At 35.9% G+C, this 17,413-nt stretch overlaps 1 protein-coding gene across 10 annotated transcripts in view; it reads right to left on the reverse strand.

Annotated features, from left to right (window-relative positions):
• Positions 1-17,413, reverse strand: part of LOC137490698 (bis(5'-adenosyl)-triphosphatase-like) — a 746,092-nt gene that overhangs the window by 608,872 nt on the left and 119,807 nt on the right. For 2 of the 10 annotated variants that reach the window (XR_015502309.1, XR_015502302.1), the window contains exon 2: positions 16,883-16,964. The exons of the other annotated variants lie outside the window; for them this stretch is intronic. The gene's annotated coding sequence lies outside the window, so the exon portion shown is untranslated. The remainder of the gene's footprint in view (positions 1-16,882; positions 16,965-17,413) is intronic. 10 annotated transcript variants of the gene reach the window in all.

Consider the following 17,413-nt stretch of genomic DNA (forward strand, 5'->3'; position numbering starts at 1 on the left):
TTTGATTATCTTCATTTATGTATATTTTTTATCAAACCAAAAATGCAATGAATTTTTTCTTTTGGTTTTCATTTTATTAGATTTAATATAATTAGTAGGCGATACAACTTCTACATAACATTAGCTGATTGCATTTTTACAGATATCCTACAGATAGATTTTTTGGCTCGGAGACATTTATGCCTGTTAATTTCAGTGCTGTATTTTGACAGATTTCGCAAAGGTACCAGGCTCAGTTTTGCGACTTGTCTTGTGTGGCATCTGTTTCAATGTCTGGATGACAGCGAGCGAGAGAGAGAGAGAGAGAGAGAGATGGGATCAGACCTCAGATTCAATTTGTGGCCGCACGTCACATTTACTTTACTGCATTTTTTAAATATTGGCTCATCTCAATTAACTTATTAAAAGCCAAAATATTGCCAGACAGACGAAGCAACTCTTGTTTTTTGAAGAGAGCGGCTTCAGTGATAAAATATGCACACACACACAAATGCACACACACACACAGCATACACTCTTGTCGGCCTATTCATTATTGATTTTTAACATTAAACGCATAATAATCAAGTGCAAAAAAGAACAGCTGAAGTTCGGAAAAAGTGATCACTGCGGTTGCCACGATGGTTGCTTTGTTTCTCTGCAGTTGGCTTATTAATTGCGCGGCATTGCTAAATCACTCGTTTTAACAAAAAATACAATTATTTATTATTAAACATTGTGAGATGATGGTCCCGTGATTTTTAAAAGGAGAGTGTGCGTTGCGTATTTATGGCTACTGATCTTATCTACCCGCGACCCACCAATAGTTAAACATCAAGTATGTGCGTTAAAGGTGCGTGTATTAATTAGTTGCGTGTCCTCCAGATACGGCCACCTTTGTCAGGTGAAGTTTGCAGATTGCCTTATTAACGTTTTCAGGTTCTCTTTTTGCATTGGGTTTGTATCCAAGATATTGCCAAACAGGCGCTTTTGAATTGGGTTTAGGTACTAAATCGTCCGCCATTCTCTTTCTGTAAATTCGACTCCTCTCCTTGTCCTCACGTGAATATGACGCATTGTAGCCATGTTCAGATTTTATTGTGCATGATCCCGTTTTAAATAAACTATTCCGAATTATATTTTCCATTTAAATCAAATAAATATTTCATAAAAAAATGAATACTTAAAAGAAGTATTGCTTTTTTTAAGTATTTTTACGTATTACTTTAAAAAAGTATTGTGGAAAAGTGATGTGACCGGTGTTGCATCCTAACACCGGTAACACCATCAACACCGTCAACACAGTCTATCATAGCAAGCCTAATTTGTAAGGATTATTTGACCCCATTTAATGATCAGAAATGATTACATTGACTGTTGAAGCTCTTGATTCTGACGGCTGAAAGGTGTCAGGGCTAATAATATTGACTTCATCTGTATATACTTGCTTGGAAGACGGTGTTACATACTTTTCAGTATCCACTGAAAAATCCAGTGCTTATTTGAGAGCAGATGAGGACCATCATTCAAGGCCAACAGATCCATGACAAGAGAAAAACAGAGTCCTTCATCAAACAAATGAATTAACGGCAGACTTCAGGCTCCTGTGTGTGTGTTTAGAAGGCGACACTGGAGATGTAGCATATGTCCCAGACACGTGGGATAATTGATTTAAGGGCAATGCGATTCTTCATCAGGGACGTGGGAATTGATTATGATTTCCCCGCCAGTGAGCTGCAGTCTCATAGGTCATAATCATTGAACTTTGGCAAATATTGAATGAGGATCCGATTCATAGCTGAATGGCCTCGGTATCCAGTTCACCGCAATAAACCAAATCAAATTCTGCTATCTCAGAGATTCAAGATGCTTCTGTACTGTAACCTCACTTGGTAATTGATTGTGGGTGCATACGTCAGTGTTTTTCAGTTTTTATGTATTTTGTGGTTTATTTTTTTTTATTATTACTGGATGAGAGCGTTTAGTCATAGAGAAGCACTTATTGAAAGCATTACACTTAGAGAGACCAATGTATTGTGATCAAATAATACTTTAAATAGCAATAATAAAGGGAGCAACATTAGATGGAGATGGATATGGTGATGTTTTGCACAAGAAAAATATTTATTTTTACTTTTTGTCACTAGAAAAGTGTAAATGGAGAAACATTACACCACTATTAGTTTTGTAAACCTCCAAAAAACATTTATTACAAGAGTATGTATATATAAGTAAAATATAAGTAAAATATCCACACATACTTAAAACATAAAATAATAATAATAACAACACTAATAATAATAATAATATAAAAAATTAGGGGTGTCAAAATTAATTGTTTCTTCGGTGCACCACGATGCAGACGCGGACAATTCTGTATTGGTTCAGTAATAATCATAACCGGTTATTATGTAGTGACGTCATTTATATCCTATGTGCTCTGTCGCGAGGGAGGTGAGCGCGAGTATTTACAACACTCAGGCAACTCAGGGCCGGCCCGTGGAATAGGCACCATAGGCATATGCTAAAGGCGCTGTACATCCAGTGGGCGCCAGAAATGAGCGCGGTTCAGTTGGTTTTGTTTTCGATTTTCCTGACACACATTCAGTTATAGACGGCAATAAAAAGATCTAAAGTGTGTTTCCTACAAAAAGACAAGGCCGGTTATGTTTCACAGTTGTCTTTCTTTTTTTTTCGCTCGACATTACGAGCACTGCTCCGTTTAAGCCCTCGCAATATGTGTTTAGCCGGGAGAGCTCGCGCTGAGAGGAGCTCTCAGTAAGGGACCGTCTGGAAAAGTGCTTCTTTTATTTTGTCTTTTTTTTTTGTTTGTTTTTCTGCTCCGCTCAGCGCGAGCTCTCCCTGTTGCGAGGGCTTAAGTGTGTGTGTGTGTGTGTGTGTGTGTGTGTGTTTGTTTGTGACCGTGAGAGACAGTGTGGTGCTGTGTGTCTGTGTGTTTATACAGACAGCTTGTTATAGCCTCCCCCCTAAAATATAACACTGTATATAGAAAGCATCGTCAATGCACCGTGATGCACCAAGATATCGAATTGAACCGAATCGAAGGCATAATAATTGTAACCGAACCGAACCGAACCGTGAGACCAGTATAGGTTCACACCTCTATAAAAAATGTTACAATGTAAATGTAAAAAAGAAATAAAACCAAATAAAATATAATAAAACTGTACACAAACTTTATGAGCAAATAAAAGAAAGAAGAGCGTCACAAACACACACACACATATATATATATATATAGAGAGAGAGAGAGAGAGAGAGAGAGAGAGAAAGAGAGAGAGAGAGAGAGAGAGAGAGAGAGAGAGAGAGAGAGAGAGAGAGAGAGAGAGAGAGAGAGAGAGAGAGAGAGAGAGAGAGAGAGAGAGAGAGAGAGAGAGAGAGAGAGAGAGAGAGATAGATAGATAGATAGATAGATAGATAGATAGATAGATAGATAGATAGATAGATAGATAGATAGATAGATAGATAGATAGATAGATAGATAGATAGATAGATAGATAGAAAGATAGATAGATAGTTTCCACCTCATCCCGAGACATTCCCTTTCTAAATTGCAGTTCTCCATAGAGGCAAGTTTCTGGCAGTACATTATACAACCATGTAATCCCATAGTTTTGGAAAAACTCATATGAATGTAAATCTAAATCCATAAAACTGCAATAAAGCTCAAATGTGGGCGTCCATTTTAACGATGCGACTTAACCTTGATAAGAAAGTGCATCCTCTCTGTAGAAGGTCACCTCGCACATCTCTGATTCAAACACTTTCAAATACATCATCCCTCCTGTTTTTGCCAGACCATCTCGCATTCGCTTTATGTCAGAAATCCCAAAAAGACAAATTCATCATCCTTTCTACCCAAAACCAGAGCGGTCCGTCTATCTCATACATCCAAAATACTTAAAACAGCCAGTCAAATATTGTATGTATGCAATTTTCTAAGAGCCAGCATATCATGGAGAAGACAAGAAAGTGTCCTTGAAAAGCCACCCAGCTGTAAAATCTAGTGCAAAACACCTGTACCATGTAGCATTGGCTTCTTCCATCCTACTTTTTTGCTCCATTTTAGAAAAAAGCCAATTGATAAATGAGCCCGAGGACAAAAACCGCTTTTAATCAGACATGTTTCATGAACCTGTGGCCTTTCTCCATGCCTGTCCTTCATAAAACAAACACACAGACGGACAAAGTGTAAATATTATCATTCCAATATACATCAGTTATGAAAATTAATGAGTATGCGCACACGCCGATGATATTGAGTGCTTGGACCTCTAATCATAAATCCAGTAAAACATTCAAAGGTGGACCATTATATATTACCGTCCTCTGAGAAATGCATTCAGGAGAAATGAATGGCTTCTTTGAGCTTTTTCCAGCGTCTTTTGGCTTTGACTTGCCTGGCATTCGTAAAGCAAACCCTCTAAGGCTATAAGAAGCCTTCCTTAAGGCCTTAAATTATACAAATTAAATGGTACGATTTGAGGTTACATTAAGCGTGGACATAAAGGTTTGTGAGGTGTGGAAGAGCAGCTATATATTGAAGGGTTACAACAGGTTTCCAGCAAGTCACACAATAAGAAGACTCGATGAAAAAAAGAGATGTAGGTATAGCAGTAAGCAAGTTGGAAATTGACATGAATAAAGTTAACTAAGTGCATAAAATTAGATGTTTGTCATATTGTGCACACGTGTGTTTATATTCATACAGGAATGAGATATTCTATTTCTTTGAATTTATTGGGTATGGGTTTAAGTAAAATGGTAATTCTTGTTTTGTTCTATAAAGGTCTCTTCTGTAGCTTTGAAAGAGCTTAGTTGACTTTACAACTCATTCATTCATTCATTTTCTTGATCCGGGGTCGCCACAGCGGAATGAACCGCCAGCTTATCCAGCAAGTTTTTACGCAGCGGATGCCCTTCCAGCTGCAACCCATCCCTGGGAAACATCCACACACTCATTCACACACTCATACACTACGGACAATTTAGCCTTCCCAATTCACCTGTACCGCATGTCTTTGGACTGTGGGGGAAACCGGAGCACCCGGAGGAAACCCACGCGAAGGCAAGGAGAACATGCAAACTCCATACAGAAACGCCAACTGAGCCGAGGTTTGAACCAGCGACCCAGCGACCTTCTTGCTGTGAGGCGACAGCACTACCTACTGCGGCACTGCCTCGCCCAACTTTACAACTGATTGTGTGATTTTACTTTTAAAAAGTAAATAAACCCTATTGCTTTTAAAAGCGATTAGTTGACTTTAAGTGAGTAAACTTGTTGCTTTTATTAGTTAGGGGTAGTTAAGGGATTAGTTAACTTCACTTAATAAAGTGAGTGAATTAGTTGATTTTACTTATAATAAAGTGAGTAAACCTGTTGTTTTTAAAGTGATTAGTCGAATTTACTTTAAAAAGTGAGTAAATCTGTTGCTTTTAAAGCGATAAGTTGTCTAAATGTGATAAGTTGTTTTTACTTGAAGTGAGTAAACCTGTTGCTTTTAAATCAAAAAGTTTACTTTCAATGCGAAAAGATGACTTACTTAATGTAAACTCATTGCTTTTGAAGTGATTAGTTGACATTACCTGATAAACCCTCTGTTTTAAAAGCGACAAGTTGACTTGTGATTAAATGTGTCGCTTTTCAAGCGATGAGTTAATTACTTTCAAAGTGAGTAAACTCATTGCTTGTCAAGTGATTAGTAGAGTTTAAATGCGATTAGTTGGCTTTGCTTAAAGTTGGTAAACCTGTTGGTTTTAAAGGTATTAGCCTGAGAAAGGTGAGTAAGCCTGTTGCTTTAAAAGTGATTAATTGACTTTACTTTAAAAAGGGAGTAAACCATTTGCTTTTACAACAATTAGTTGACTAAATGTGATTAGTAAGTTTTACTTGAAGTGAGTAAACCTGTTGCTTTTAATTCAATAATTTGACTTACAATGCAATTAGTTGACTTACTTGAAGTAAACTCATTGCTTTTGAAGTAATTAGTTGAGTTTAAATGCGATTAGTTGGCTTTGCTTAAAGTTGGTAAACCTGTTGGTTTTAAAGGTATTAGCCATGTTTTAAAAAGTGAGTAAATCTGTTGCTTTTAAAGTGATTAGTTGACTTAAAATGCAATAAGCTGGCTTTACTTGAGGTGAAAAAACTGTTGCTTTGGAAGTAATTAGTTGACTTTAAATGCTATTAATTGACTTTACTTGAGGTGAGTAAGCCTGTTGCTTTAAAAGTGATTAGTTGACTTTACTTTAAAAGGGGAGTAAACCCTTTGCTTTTGTTGATAATGTGATAAGTTGTTTTTACTTCAAGTGAGTAAACCTGTTGCTTTTAATCCAATTAGTTGACTTACTTGAAGTAAACTCATTGCTTTTGAAGTGATTAGTTGAGTTTAAATTCGATTAGTTGACATTACCTGACAAAACCCTTTGTTTTAAAAGTGACAAGTTGACTTTACTTTAAAAGTGAATAAATGTGTTGCATTTAAAGCGACAAGTTAATTACTTTAAAAGTGAATAAACTCAATGCTTTTCAAGTGATTAGTTGAGTTTAAAAGCGATAAGTTGACTTTACTTTAAGTAAGTTAACTCACTTAAAACCACTTATAAAGCAATTGGGTGACTAAATGTGATTATTTGGTTTTGTTGAAGTGAGTCAACTTTTTGTTTTTGAAATGATTAGCTGAGTATAAATGTGATTAGTTGACTTTACTTGAAGTGAGTAAACTTCAAGTAAGTAAAAAGAGACCAAACCTGTGGCTTTAAACGTTATTAGTTGGTGTTACGTAAAGTGAGTAAATATGTTGCTTTTGAAGGGATTATCTGAACTTAAAAGCGATTAATTGACTTAAAATTTGTAAAATCATTGCTTTTAAAGCAACAATTTAACTTTGATTTAAGAGTAAACATGTTGCTTTTAAAGTGATTAATTGTCTTTAAATGTGATTGGTCAACAATACTTAAAGTGTAAACCTGCTGCTTTTAATAAAGTGACAAGTTTATTTTAAAAGTGAGTAAACCTGTTGCTTTTAAAGTGCTTAGTTGACTTTAAAAGTGATTAGTTGACTTTACTTAAAAAGTAAGCAAACCCATTGCTATCAAGATTATGAAACAGCGCTATTTTCAGTTATATACAAGTATGAACCTGTCTTGATTTCAATCTAGCATCTTCAAGTACATGATCTAACCTTTCATACGCTCAAGTACGTCTGAGAACAAGCTGATGAGCATGACCTTAAGATTCACAAGCAATGTGTGAAATGTGCGCTTTTCATTAGTGGACAAAATCCACTTGGCTAATCCAACACATCCACGCAAACGTGAACATATAACACATTTTCTTTTTTTTTTCTGCTATTCAAGGACATAATAGAGTTTCTGTTTCTAGGGATCTACACCAAAACTCTGGAGTCTTCAATCTAGACAATAAGTACAGAGCTTAGGAGAAAAAGTGTACAGTCTGTGCCTCACTGAAGACTTGGAACAGAACAACTCATATGTAATAAGATTAAAATGATAATGAGGGCTTTTAAAGATAATCTGTTTTATTTCTGACAGAACATGGAGGGATATTTTTAATGCTTTATCTGTATTCTTTAGATTCTTGGTTTTATGAATAATGTAGTCTCTATTGCTTTGAAAGGTTTGTCTGAATTTTTCCTTGGGGACCAATAAAGTGTGTCTGTCAAGCCATCTTTGTGCCGTTAACACCTGAACATGCTGACAGGATTAATAAATCCTACAAATCTCTAATACAGAACATGAAGGCTATGCTAAATCTTGGATGTACAACATCATACAAGCTTTCGTTTTTTATTTATATGAAGATCACTTTATTTCTAATTTATTTATATATCTCACATATAAACAGATTCTAAATTGTTCATACAAAATGTTACATTATGGCCATTTAAATGAAAAGAAGCAGTAATTTCTCAAAAGTTAAGAACTATACATCTTTTTTTTTTTGGCATTCATGTACTGGCAAATTGGGTAATGTAAAATCATCGAAATGCATTCTTAAAGTAAAAATGATATATTAATACATGATTTTTTATTTTATGTCTAATAAAGAGTTGGCATGCTCAAAATGGAATTTTCTATTTGAGAGTGTGTTATTGGGATGGATTGATGGATGGATGGACTGATGGATGGACTGATGGACGGATGGACAGACGCATGGATGGAGGGATGAACTAATGAATAAATGGATGGATTGATAGACTGATGGATGGATGGATGGATGGATGGATGGATTGATGGATAAATGGACGGACTGAATGACGGATGGATGGATGGATGGATGGATGAATGGATGGATGGATGGACGGATAGATTAATAGACTGATGGATGGATAGACGGACAGACCTTCTATTTGACAGTGTGTAATTGGGATGAATTGATAAATGGATGGACTGATGGATGGATGGACAGACGCATAGATGAATGGATGAATTGATGGATAAATGGATGGATTGATAGACTGATGAATGGATGGATGGATGGATGGATGGACTGATTGACGGATGGATGGATGGATGGATGGATGGATGGATGGATGGATGGATGGACGGATGGATGGATGGATGGATAGATTGATAGACTAATGGATGGACTGATGGACAGACCTTCTATTTAAGAGTTTGTTATTGGGATGGATTGATGGATGGATAGACTGATGAATGGACTGATGGATGGATGGACAGACGCATGGATGGATGGATGAATTGATAGACTGATGGATGGACCGACTGATTGATGAATGGATGGATTGATGGATGGATAAATAATGGATGGATGGATGGATGGATGGATGGATGGACAGATATATTGATAGACTGATGGATGGATGGATGGATGGACGGATATATTGATTGACTGAAGGATGGACGGATGAATGGATGGACGGAAAGACGGAAGGATAAGACAGAGGACGTTATAAATGCATGCTACACTTCAAACTGTACATTGTGTTTTCTCCTCATAAAACCAGCGTATCAGCGCGCTGCAATTAAAAACATATGATTCGATTCACACCATCTGATTGGTTCTCGGGATATAGCGGCTTTTGCTGTCAAAGGCAAGTGGTGTTTGGTAGCGTTTGCCAACAAACTGTTATTTCTGAATGTGCTGATGCTGGGTTTTGGATGATTAGAAGCAAATCTATTTGTTGATGGTGTACTATGTGCATAAAGCATTCAATCCATGTCATTATCTCATTTTTGGCAGAAGTGGCATTTAGCTGCTTTTGCATCTGAACTCTTCATATGAAGTTCACATTAAAACGATATTATCTACATTACCTGTTTTTTTTTTATGAAATTCTAATATCAACTCAGATTTGTTTTAAATTTGTCCAACAGACCTTCTGATTCTAGGGCTATTTTATGGGGTAATAGAATAGCATATAGCATATTTAAACGTACCTAATATACTAATAATGCATATTAATATAATTATCAGAGAACAATTTTACTTGATCAATGCATTATATTCATTCATTGATTTTCCTTCTGCTTGCTCCCTTATTTATCAGGGGTCGTCACAGCGGGATGAACTGTCAACATTTTCAGCATATGTTTTACACAGCGGATGCCCTTCCAGCTGCAACCCAGTACTAGGAAACATCCATACACACTCATTCACACACATATACTACGGCCAATTTATTTGAATCAATTCACCTATAGCACAAATCTTCGGACTGTGGGGGAAACCTGGAGGAAACCCACGCCAACACGAGGAGAACATGCAAACTCCACACTATGCAGTAAATGCAACCTTTAATTCTTTACTTATTTCGAAAGACCTCATGTCGTATGTAAAATAACATAAAAGTACATCATTTGAAAAATTGATAACTTAGTTTTGGTCATAGTTCATAACATTAACAAACTATTACTAACTACTAGCTTTATAAACTACAAATTAGCTGACTACTAATTAATTATTATTAATTAATAGTTAGTAAGGTAGAGGTTTTGAGTAGGATTGGGAATGCAGAATAAGATCGTTTTTTATAACTAATAACTAATTTTGTCATCTGACAAAATCCACATCTCTCATTGGCCAGATGTTGTGGAACATAGTTCCTAAACTGCTTATCGATTGGTCAGAATTCACGTGTGGGAAAATGCCAATGAAACTCCCGCAAGTAAACAAACGGGCAGACACAAAATGCCGCTTTTTATTATGAAGGGACGACTGTTCTTGCTGATTGTTTCCCTGCTTTAGACAAACTATTTATTTCGAGAATGAAGCGCGGCCGCGGCTGGAAAACAATGTTTCAATGCATCGCATGTCACTTTAGGAGGAGGCATGAATTAATTTTGCTAAACTGCGACATGGTCGTCTTGTGGAAATATTACTGATGATCCATCAGGTAATGTTGTTCCTCCTCTCTCTCTGTTGGTAAAGCGCAGTCAACAAATATTTTTCCTCTATATCCCATAACGCACAGCGCATCGGCCTACGGCAGCAGGATTAGTTCACAAGGGCGCAGTGCTTTTTGCGGTTGGGTCTGTTTTAGTTCTGATCATATTTTCCCCACAAACGAACCGAGACCACCTCTTCAAGCAGATCTCGGTATGCTTTATTGGTCCGCTTTTGGTGTGCACTCGAGTACGATTGCTACATTCACACCTGCCCAAACGAACCGCACCAAGAGGAAAAACGAACTCTAGTATGATTCAACCGAACTAAATAAGGCAAGAGTGAAAGCACCCTTAAGTGTTTCTGAGAAATCATATAAATGACAGCTGTTGAGTTAAAAATGCGTCCACTATTAGTCATAAACTGCTGAAAATGTGTGTGTGTGTGTGGGGGGGGGGGGGGTCTAAAGAGAATTCATTTCTTAAAAGTGCACAAAAGCACCGAGAGCTGCAGAAACTCCCACGTACATTCACAAACTCCTTCAGTTTTTGGGAATGTCGCCAGGTCACTTTAACCAGGCGGATCTGCTGGGCTGTCAGAAAGTGTCTTTGTAAATGGAGTTGTTTATCCCAGAGTTGCTTTTTTTTCCGGCAGTAAACTCAACTAGTCCAAGGGGGCATTGGATGGACCGCTCTGTTAGTCCCGTCTGAAGAGTGCTGGGCCAAATAATTCAACCCATGAGCTCTTCCGCAGACGAACATGCAGAAATATATCTGTCCAAACCGTCAGTCTGGAGCATCCCTGAGGCCTCATGACAACAGCAGACTGAATAAAACCATACTGAGCTTCTGAAAAGAAACATCAGCTCAGTGAATGTCTTAAAACACCACACAATGATTTTGATTTTGCACTGTTAGATTAGGGCTGGATGATATGGCAAAAATTTATATCACGATATATATTTTTTAATTTAGGTCGATGTGATGTAATTCCGATATCGATATGGACAATATTAGAAAGCCAGGAAAAAACTGCCAAGAACGCACACAATAGATGTCTGTACCTACAAATGTCTGCAAACTGAATTTGCAAAGTCTATAATACCTCCAGGCTCTAACAACGTTTTTCTCAAACAAAAACAGTAAAACAAAAATATGTGTTCACTTTTGATTTGTATTTAGCCTTTACAAACAAGAAATGTGAAATAATTAGCTTGACCAACGTGATGAACAAATTTTTATCAGCTTTTTTTGTATATGCTAAAAAGTCAAAATAATCAAAATAATACTAAAACCTTATAATTATGACATCCACATCATAAAAAACAGAAAAGAATAATAATTATAGTAATAAAAAAAATTAAAAAGGGTAAAGGCTACATTAATATTTGCAATAGAAAAGAGTAGTTTGAGTATATTCATATTCTGGTTGCTTTTCATCTTGAACATTTTTTAAGGGTTTTATCTGACTAATTAATGTAATATAACCTTATTATTATTATTATTATTATTATTATTATTATTATTATTATTATTATTATTATTATTAATAGAATATATAAATGCGCTTTTTAAATAAATAAATAAAAAACAAAGCAGCTGCTTACTATTGCGACAGATCCAATGGACAGCCAATCGCTTTCACTCAAAAATGGCGGAATCCAGGGCTGTTGCTGGGCGCTGCTGTTGCAATGGAAGGTTCTATTGAGTGTCGCCTCTTGGTTATTCTAAGCTCTTTGATTACAGGTTATCAGCTTTTTCCCCTACATTTTTGTTTTACAGAAGAAACTAGTAAAGGTTCAAAATAACTTAAGGGAGAGTGAATGTGAAGTCATTTTTGTTTTTTGGGTGAACTGTCACTTTAGGGTTAAGTTTAGGGGAATACAATTTCCAAATGTTACAAGATTGACAAATGTCTAGTCAATAATGCATCTAACGTAGGGCTGGACAATAATTCGATATCAATATATATCGCGATAGTTTTTTTTTCAATATCGCTGATATGATTTTTAGCCCCATTTCTGGTATTTCGATATAAAATTGCATTATATTTACAATACATTACATTACATATATATATATATATATATATATATATATATATATATATATATATATATATATATATATATATATTTATATATATATATATATATATATATATATATATATATATATATATACATATATATATATATACATATATATATGCAATTTAATATCGAAATACCAGAAATGGGGCTAAAAATCATATCGCGATATATATTGATATCGAATTATTGTCCAGCCCTACGTTAGATGCATTATTGCCTTGACATTTGTCAATCTTGTAACATTTGGAAATTGTATTCCCCTAAACTTAACCCTAAAGTGACAGTTCACCCAAAAAACAAAAATGACTTCACATTCACTCTCCTTTAAGTTATTTTGTACCTTTACGAGTTTCTTCTGTAAAACACAAATGAAGGGAAAAAAGCTGATAACCTGTAATCAAAGAGCTTAGAATAACCAAGAGGCGACACTCAATAGAACCTTCCATTGCAACAGCAGCGCCCAGCAACAGCCCCGGATTCCGCCATTTTGGAGTGAAAGCGATCGGTTGTCCATTGGATCTTATTGCTGTCACAATAGTAAGCAACTACTTTGTTTTTTATTTATTTATTTAAAAAGCGCATTAAACCTGAGATACAACCTGAAAGACGACAATACAACACTTACTATCTCAATCATCAGCACTTTTAATAGATTATTTTACAGACTTATAAAATGCTATTGTTCTATACAAGTTTTCATTCCAAAATGGCTGCCATCTAGTGGTTGTTTCCCAAATTGCACCAGAGTGTCGCCTCTTGGAGATTTTGTGCGCTTTGCTATAACCATTGACTTTTGTAGTAGGATAAACAAATGCGATGGAAGTCAATGATTACAGTTTTACAACACTTTTCAAAATGTTTGTGCTTTACAGAAGAAGAAAAAAAAAGTTTAAAACAAGTAAATAATGACAGAAATGTCCTTTTTGGGTGAACTACTCCTTTAAGTATAACTGGGTAGACTACTACAAGGCTCTGTCTAAAAGTTATTCTTAAAATTTGATGAAAATAGTAGGTAAATAACAATGATGTAAAAGCATCGAACCCTGATTACAAGCCTAAACAGTAAACTTGGCACTCAAATCTTGGTTGGTTGATGAGAATTGAATAGGAATAGGAGCCATGGAAAAGCCGAGAGAAAATAAGTCAGAAAAAGATCTTAAAATACCACATAAAAAGCTTGTCTGAAACCTCGAGCTGCATAGTACATCAGGAGGAATAAAACATTGTGCCTATTCAGTGTTCACACATCAGACCACTTATTAAAACGCATTAGACGAGAGAGTTTATTCTTCCAGGAAATTGATGGGTCTGATTCCTAATGAATGAAGAATGCTGGGAGAAAATATGTGTGGTAAGTGCATTTATCATGTGCTTTGCCGTTTACAAAATTAATAGCATTGATTTTCATAAAAAAACGATGATACTTGACCAGGTAATAACACTATTCACAGGCATTGTTCCAAATCATTAGCTGTTTTCTAAAGATGTAAAGCCACACTGTAGCATCACAGGAAATCAAAACTGAAGCTGTGCTAAGAGAACAATAAGCTGTTTCTAAAATTAATACATAAATATTATCTGTCAAAAAGTTTGTTTACATATAAATATTTGCTTATAGGGATATTTAACCCACCAAAACTGAACATTTACTCCTCTCAAGAGGTTTTAAGCCTTTAAGAGTTTATTTTAGGGCTTACCCTAACACATAAGAAGATATTTCAAAGAAAGCTAAAAACCTGTAGCCATTGACCTCCATAGTATCTGTTTTTTGTTTTTAGTATGGTGGTCAGTGATTACAGGTTTCCAATATTTTTCTAAACAACTTCTTACAAGCTTATTATGTGGTATTTTAAGCTTTTATTTTCTCTTAGCTTTTCCACATGTCACAGTTCTAATTAACAAATCACTTTTGAGGGACAAGTTTAGAGTTTATATACAATTTCATTTAGGCTTATAATCAGGGTACACTCTTGTTCACCTATTATTTTGCTCTGAATTAATTCATAACTTTGGGGTTTAATAAAATGGTAGTAAATTACATTTTGGGGGCGACACGATGGCTTAGGTAAGCACTGTTGTCTCACAAGAAGAAGGTCGGTGGTTTGAACCTTGGCTGGGTCAATTGGAGTTTTTGTGTGGAGTTTGCATGTTCTCCCCATGTTCGCGTGGGTTTTCTCCGGATGCTCCCGTTTCCCCGACTTTTAAAATCACAAATCACAATTTAAGTCAGATAAATCAATTAGATTTTTTCACCAAATCGTGCAGCTCTAATTGAGTATGTGATTCATCATGACTATTTTCTCATTTTAATTTAGTTATTTATTTTTTAAAAGCTATTTAATCAAACTAAAAAGTAACTTGCATAATTTTAAGTAATGCATTAATTTACTTATTACATACACAAGTAATATTATTATGTAACTTGCGTTACTTGTAATGCCACTCTGTACTGGGGCTGGGTGGTATATCGAGTTCTGAAGATATATCGATATGATTCCCCAACGCGAAGCGGTATTATCCAATATTGTTCATATCGATATGGTTTAAGGCCAAACGTGCACATTCTGCGCGAAACACCACTCCAAGGTAGCACACGAGCTCCACTTGCCGAATGTGCGTATACGTAAATGAATGATTCACTCTCAGTCATACAAATCTTTCTTCAAAATGAATGAATCATTTAAGAACAACCCATGACTGATGGAACATGGAGGAACATGCAGTGCCGGTGTTGTATTGAAATCTGACTCCTACATAAATCTGACTCCCCCTCGTGTGCACGCACATCACACAGCGCCTGCAGTTGTCACAGCAGTTTATCTGAAGCCTTTTATCGATTATTTCGTCCACAATTGACAGCAAGCACAAACGTAGAAGCCTTTTTTTTTAAATATCCTTATTTAAAAAAAATAATAAAATGAATATTGAAACTAATAAAAACTAAACTAAAACCAAGTCATTTCAAAATAGAAACTAAAAAAACTAGTAAATCTGCCTCTAAAACGAATTAAAACTAACTCAATTTGAAAACAAAAAGTCAAAACTAAATAGAAACTAAAATGAATGAAAAATCCAAATTATTAAAACCTTTCTTCAGACGGCAAAAGAAAGTGGGAGCAAACAAGTAACAAATAGAGCAATGGAACAGGAATTAAAAGTTCATTAGTAGTTATAAAGGATGATTTTATTCTACATTCCTAATCCTACTTAAAACCTAAACCCAACTTCTACCTTATAATAACCTTCTACCTTATAATACCTCTAACTAATTAACAGCAAATAATAGTTTATTAGGCTATGAGTGTTTGTTAATGGCTTGTTAATACCATGAATTGTGAATCTAAACCAGAGATGTTACCGAAAAAATATTATTTTGACCCACATGCTGCTGCTAAAAATATACATGTGCAACCTGTGATATATAACCTCTTATTTAAATATGCAAAACATATGTACTTCCGAGAACACCCCATATGGGTTTCCAATGCATATTTACTGCTGATCATAGAACTGTTCTTCCCTCGCAAGATGTGCGTGACAATGTCAGCTTTCGATAAACCACAAGGTTTATTTTAAGCTTAATTTAGATTTCATTTTGATTCAGTTTATCAAAAGCTGCGCGATGAATCGGATTTAAATAGAAATCCCGATTTAGGAAAAGCTCAGATTGTCACAGGACATTTCACAAGTTCTTTCGAAGTTCGTTTCGCAGTCCATTTTATAATTATTATTATTATTTTTTTTTAATAGGACTTTTAATTGTTGTGGATGATGTAAATTTATATTAATCCTTCAAATTGGATGCAAAGTAGTGATGCATGATGAATTTTCACGGTATATAAATTAACATCATACACACACAAGAGCCTGCTTGTTATTTGCTAAATAAAAAAGCAACTTCATAATGTGTTTTGTCAGCGTGCAGAGTTTTCAAACTAGGACATTACAATGAGAAATCTCTTCTTGAGAACAAGGACATTTCCCACTTTGTTTCCTGCACTCACACTCTACAGTTGCTTTAGATTCATTAGGCACTAGTCTGACGAGGCATATTTAACCCTGCACTTAAAGCGAAAGTCAAGCTGTGTTTTCCTCTGAAGGTTAGATGGGAAATTTGATGGCGTTTACGCTCAGCGAAGGTCTGCATGACAGCAGGGGTGAGAAACAGAGGTGACAGACAGGACCGCCACTGCAGCCAATTAGGGGTCTGGAATAAGAATGACCAGGGGATAAATAAAGAAAGAAAAAAAAATGAATGTGGTGCGCACACTGTGAACTCCAGGAGAAACAGAGTAAGTAATTATGATGGAAACAGGAGTCACTTGGCTTTAGGGGGGTGGAGGGGATGACGGGGGTGGGGTTAAAATGTGCTCAGTAATGAGTCTAGAATATCAAGACTGGAAGAAATGAGGAGCAACTCTTACTTATAAGAGGCTTTTCTTCCAACTTCTAGAAACTCGGCTGAAAGGTGTGAGGATTTGAAGGGTCACAGGGTTGATCCAGGTTCTGCATGTTTAACAACAGAAAAAGTAGAACTGCAGTTAGCAGCATAAAACAAGAAGACTTAGGCTTAAGCCTGGTTTATACTTCTGCGTCAAGTGATCGGCGTGACCCACGGCGCATACAACGCGTGTAGCTGTGCATTCATACTTCTACGCACTGTTTCTGTTGCTCTGCAATAACACTTCCGAACTGCTAGTTAACAGTGAGGTGTTAATGTTCCTCTGTGTCGAGTTTCTTCGCTGGTGTTTTGTTTTTTTCTGAATGCTTCCTTAATGTACAAGTGGCTCAAACTCGCTCATTTTGAGGCAGGAACCGGCAGACGTCCAACTAACTTATCCATGAGGTAAACACAAAACAAAACTTTGTAAACAATCGCTCCATCATGGGGAAGCTGCATTTTGCTTGGAAATGAAAATCGGGTTCACATCAGAACATCGGACAGACGTCAATGT

Source organism: Danio rerio, chromosome 11, assembly GCF_052040795.2.
Source record: "Danio rerio strain M-AB ecotype USA chromosome 11, GRCz13ab, whole genome shotgun sequence".
In the NCBI taxonomy this organism is placed as follows: Eukaryota; Metazoa; Chordata; class Actinopteri; order Cypriniformes; family Danionidae; genus Danio; species Danio rerio.